Source organism: Nematolebias whitei, chromosome 9 (genome assembly GCF_014905685.2).
Source record: "Nematolebias whitei isolate Nwh7 chromosome 9, NemWhi1, whole genome shotgun sequence".
In the NCBI taxonomy this organism is placed as follows: Eukaryota; Metazoa; Chordata; class Actinopteri; order Cyprinodontiformes; family Rivulidae; genus Nematolebias; species Nematolebias whitei.
The window spans coordinates 34736619-34742770 of record NC_056506.1 but is presented as its reverse complement, the minus strand read 5'-3'; positions in this window follow the sequence as shown (position 1 = coordinate 34742770).

The following is a 6152-nucleotide window of genomic DNA, read 5'->3' as shown; positions in this document are numbered from 1 at the left end:
TATATATATATATAGGTAAACTTTTCACAAAACCATGAGCACCAGAGTACAGAAATGTTTCCTGTAAGTTTGTGAATTTGGTTGTAATGATACTGATAGAAAAACTCAATCAGGCACACGTGTAATGCCATCAGCGAGCCGTCTGATTGGTCACGATTTATTCTGCAGCAGGATAATGACCCCTAACATCAAGAACCGTTTTCAGCCTGAACAAGAATGAGGAGTCCTGAAAGTGATGGTCTCACCAGTGCAGAGCTCTGATCTCAGCATCACTGGGAGAACACCAAGCGCCAGGAGGATACGAGTCCAAAACATTACCGGTCATCTGCTGATTGTTCTCCAGGAACAACCAGTTTTCTGAGTTCCTTCAAAACCTCCCTGCAAATAGAAGATCTGGTTTAGTTTTAATGGGAAATGATAACAAACATAAATGTTAATTTGATTTAGATTTCTCTGTTTGTCCACTTTGCACAATTAATAAATAAAAACAAACTATTACCAATACATTCATTAAATTATTCTATTTTACATCCTATTTTAGACCAGCTCAAAGCTCCATCCCAGTATCTGCACGAATATAAAGTGTGTGTCTCTGTGCACACTCACACAATATTCACAGTCACACACGCAGACTCCATGAGGACCCTTTATTCCCACTTTGCATATATTATCCAGTGTCTGTCTGGGATGTATTGTTGTCGTATCCCACACCTCCCAGTTTGATGTCTTTTTTGTCAGTATGAATAAAAGCAGACTGATGAATTGGACGTGGACTGCACACCCATCTCAGCGGGGGAGGGGGTGTCACACTGTGAGAAACAGCTACAGAGACAAGGGGAGACGCCTGCAGGACAGAAAGTGAACAACAGAGAGGACTCTGTTTTGCAGAATTATTATTCACCTTTCATCTTTCAGTGGTGGGAGATTATATTTGTCTGTCTGTTAGCAAAATATCTCACAAACTGCAGGACGACTTTTAACGAAACTCTCATAAAGTAATAATTAGAAGTACATCTATGACAAATTAAATATTTAGAATCACCCTCATCGAATTTTGATGAAATCTTCGAGGAATAATTACTAGATAACGGGTTAAATTTTGAAGTCAACCTAATTCAAGATGTCTGCCAAAGCCAAATAAATGTCGACAGCACAAAAATCACAACAATTTAGACAATTTCACTGATATTAACTTTAAATTTGTTGTGGTTGTAGATGAGGGTGGGTCGTAACAAATACTCAAAGTGCTTCACATTTTTACCATTAACTTTTGGAGCCAGACCTGCTTGTCTGTCAGCAAAATACCTCATGAATCACTGGATGCATTTTAATACACGTTGCAGAAAGTAATCACTGGATACCAATCCACAACTATTTAACCTGTGGATTCAGTTCAATCTATATTAGCCAACACACAACTGTTATAACTCAACCACTTTCAACAATCCTGATCTAAAATTTGATGTGGTAGTAGATGAGGGTCATGCACAGCACACGCCTTAGTGTTACATCATGTAAACTGCACAAGATTGCACATGACTTTATATTTGAGGTTTGACCAGTGCAGCTACAATGAACTATTCTGACCCTCTGACACAACGGGAGGCAGGCGATACGCACTCCTTCAAGGAAAACTAGACCTTTATCACTGCAAGCATTTTAGAGTTTGAGATACACACAGAGACAATACATTAAATAAATAAATAAATACAGTAATCCCTCATTTATCGCAGGGGTTACATTCCACCCCCCTCCCCGCAATAAGTGAAAATTCACCAAGTAGCAACGTTATATTTATTTTAGTATTCATTTATATTTTAAGGCTTTATAAACCCTTCCCACACTCTCGCAAAGTTCAAAACTCTTAAACCTATGTCATTTTAACAACATATGTACAGTACATGTACTGCAAAATTGTGCTCACCAGCTCTGCAGAACAACAGGAGCTCAGTTCCGGTCCGGCTCGGCAGACCTACCCTGCCGGTTCTGGTTGGCTCTCTTCAGCCCTTGATTACCAAGATGGCCAGCATGGGACCAACCGGTGGTCCGACTGAGTCCAAATCAGGTCTCTCTTGTAAATGAGTCTTCAAGGCTCTATGAGACTAACCTGTATAAATAAAGGTTGAATTGAAAAATCTGGATGAAAAAGTTCCGATGGGCTCCAGATAGAACGCCGGACCTCCGGGCGGTGTTTCCCTGCTTGAAAGGCCTCGTGGGCCGGCGGGCGGCACTCAAATTCACAGATGAGTCTGGAGGCCCGGTTCTGTGCGGCTCTCTGCATCCACTCGGCGCCGAAGTCACTGTATGAATAAAGACTGAACTTTTTCCAATCGATCAAAACTTTCCCTCTAGTAATTCAGCAGAAAGCAACAGGGCTTCTGTGTGGGGCCCTGTTGGCTTCTGGGAAATGTCGTTTTGAGTGGCGACACAGTGTAGGCTTATTGTGAGAAAACTACAAAATGGTGGCGCCTGTCTGAGGTATTTTTTTGTTAACTTTTTACTGTACAGTATCACATAATGTCCCAATCACGTGAGTAATATTAAAGTTGACAATCATGCTTCCTGTACAATTTTTTTCAATCTTATTTTGAAAAACCGCGAAAGAGCGAGTCCACGAAAGTTGGTACGCGAAGTAGCGAGAGACTACTGTAAATAAATAAGTAAAATAAGAGACAATATCCAATTCAGGATGTTTTCTTGTGAAACATTCTCAGAACATGTTTCTTTATCCTTATGTTTCTTATTTTAAACAGAAACACTGAACTATATTAGATATAAGCTAATTGCATGAAGACCTTCCGTTGTGGAGGCCAAAAGCCACACATATAAATGGTGATAACACAGATATGAGGTTACAAGGTAAACAAAGTAAGACCAAGAACAGAAATTAAACAAACATTTACGTTTTAGTGACACTGACTGTTTCCACTAGATGGCCCTAAAGCATCACCAAGAACTCAAAAAGCACTTCCATCATCCTGAACTTCCTTTCCTTCATTTTCTCAGGCAACATTATGTTTGGAGAACAGACTGAATCAGTTTTGTGCTTTCAACGTTTCCAAGCAACAAACCTCTTGTCTGTTATTTCACATATTTGATTCAGTCTCCTAGAGGTCACAGAGAGGTCATTCTTGACGTATAAATGCTCATGAAAGTGTCCTTCAGCGTAATTAAGCTGAGTTTGAGGTGTCTTCAACATCTCCAAGGACAACCACTAAATAAAACATTTCTCAAATATTTATGAGCCCAGAGGCAGCAGCAGTGGGGGCCGAGGGGGGCTCGTGTGAGAAACAATGATGCAGTGATGGGACTATTAGTGGATAAGTGCAGTGAAGAGAGAGACAGAGGGCAGGCTGAGACAACCTGGAACCAGTTCAGCTTCTCTGAGGCCCCGGAGGTTTTAATTAAACCGTCTCTTTGACCCTGGAGGTTAAAGACTTGCTCTGTGCACTGATCAGCGAGGCTGTTAGCCAGCTGGCGGCACAGTGATCGAACACTTGAGCATTCAGGTGGACAAAAAGCTAGAAAACAATAACGCTTTGGGAGCGATCATGTGACATTCATGTGATTCAAGGAGACGCATCAAGGACAGGTACACCTGAGCCGTTTAGAGAGCTGTCTGGAAAATTACCACACAGCATTCAACTCCAACACGCCTTTCGTCAATAATCATGGCAGCAGATAGAAACAGATGATAAAACGCACACAGAAACATGCTGGACCAATGAAGGACGTCCATCAGAATCAAGCAAACCATCTAATGCACATTCAACAGTTTAATGCATCCTAAAAAACTAACATTGTACCTTTAATCAGTTTGATTTGCTTTCTACTGAACAAAATTACAAGACTGATATTCATGTCTGGACTTTAAAGGTTAGGAAACTATCGTATTTTTTGCTGTATAAGTCACGGTTTTTTGCATAATTTTCATGCTCTTAGACTTATTCACCGAAGTGACGTATTCGTAGATTTATTCCCATATTTATAAACCAACTTTTGGCTGAGATATGACCGTTTTCATTCATTCTGACTGAAAAAATTGAACACTACCATTTTCAGCCACTAGATGGCACTCCATGATGTTGTATCATGTAATAGTGGCTGTTAATGACCCAGTCGGCTTGCCATAGCCTGCCACCGTTGTCTGCCTGGAGCGATCGAATCAGCTTCATTTTGCTGCACTGCCCTGTCGAAATGCTGCTGATTTGACCATCAAAGTGCATTTATTAAGCAAAAGGTAGACTGAGACACACCTTTACTATAATTTCAAGCAAATTAATAATTGTTTTTAAGTGTTAATCTTGTTAAATTCTTTTTAAAGTCCTCCTGTGCACACTCCCACAGACGCCATTTGGCAGCCCATCAATTTTTGGCACAACACTGGCCCACAATTCTGAATTGTCAGCGGTGATGCGTAACAAATGCGACACGTCAGCGGTGACGCATACTAGATGCGACGTATACAGTGAAGCGACATATTTATGGATTTTTCCACTTTATTAGACATATTTGGACTGATGTGACTTATAGGGTGGTGCGATGTGTACGGCAGTAAATACGTTACTCACCTGGCTCGGCAAAATGAATTATTCCATCGAGGTGCGGAGTGATGCTGGGGAATGTTTCGGTGTCATCTGCCTGTCAACGAGATTACTTAAAAATATCTTGGTTTACTTTTATCAGTCTTAGTTGAATGAGGCTAATGAGAGAAACCCAAATTTTAAGATAAAATTACCAGTATGTATCTATTTTTCTTTGCTTTAGTATTTACAAAACAAAACCATAACAATGACTTTGGAGATAATTGTTACTTGGAGCACTGGAAGTTTGATCACGTGGAGCAGTGGTTCCATACAAAACCATTATGACAAAGACTTGTGATTAAACCCAATCCTGGTTAAAATATGCAAATAGCCCAATCAAACATAGGCACAATAACAACGTAAACAGTTGTAGTATTAAATATCTTTATCAGTTTATGATGTGTGTTATTGTGTGAAAGGTCATGAAACATTCACACTATTCCTTTATTTCCCGTAAATTTCTCAGCATCTTTCTCGTTCCTCAATTTTTGTGCTGTTTCAACAAATCATATATCAAAACATTCAGCTCCTCCAGGAGAAGGGTGCTATGACTTTTGGTACTGCTGCAATTTTGACTTTTTGAGCCTTTTCGTCCATATTTTTTCTCCTACAAACTGAACTGAGCTCGTTTTACATCCTTCAAATCCTTAGATCTGTTTACATCCTTTTACTGCTCCTTTCCCATTTTGTTCTGGTTCAGCTTCTTTCACTTGTGCAAATTTAAACTTTTGTTTTTGGCTATTTTCAGTTGTTTTTTCAGCTGTTTTGTACTCCTTTCAGGATCTTTTGGCTTACTACAACATTTTTGTGCTTCTTCTAATTTCTTTCTGCTAATTTCAGCTTTTTATGTCACTTTCAGCTGATTTCTGCAAGTTAAAACTTTTTCTGCTATTTCAGCTACTATTTAGCTGTTTTTATGCAAATTGTAGCTTTCAGCTAATTCCACATTTTGTGCACTCATTTGAACTTTTTTCGACCTAATTTAGCAAAAATGTGCTCTCTTCACTCCCTTATGGTAATTTAAGCATATTTCTACATTTTTAGTTACTTTTTAGCTGCTCTGTGATTATTTCAGCTTTTTTCATATAATTTCTGCTTTTATTTTGCTCTTTTTTAGCCTTTTTTTGCCTAATTGGAAAAACACACATTGTTTCTGCATTTTCTGCTAATTTAAGCTTGTTCTAGATTTTTAGCAAGTTTTTAAGCATTTTTTTAACCTCATTTCAGCTGTTTTCAGATAAATTCATGTTTTCATGGAAATTTCAGCTACTTTGAGCCTTATTAACTTATTTCTGCTCCTTTCAGTTTTTTTTCTGCTAGTTTCAGCTTTTTTCTGCATTTTCAGCTACTATTTAGTTTTTTTGATGCTGTTTTAAGCTTTTTCAGGTAATTCCACATTTAGTTTAGCTAATTTCAGCTCCTTTTGCTTCCTTCTGGAATAGCTTTTTTCTGCCTTTTTAACTATTTTTCAGTATTTTTTTTGTTGCTTATTTTAGCCTTTTTTAAGCTAATGTCTTAATTTTTGTGCTCATTTTAGCTCACTTAAAGCTAATACAGCAAATGTGA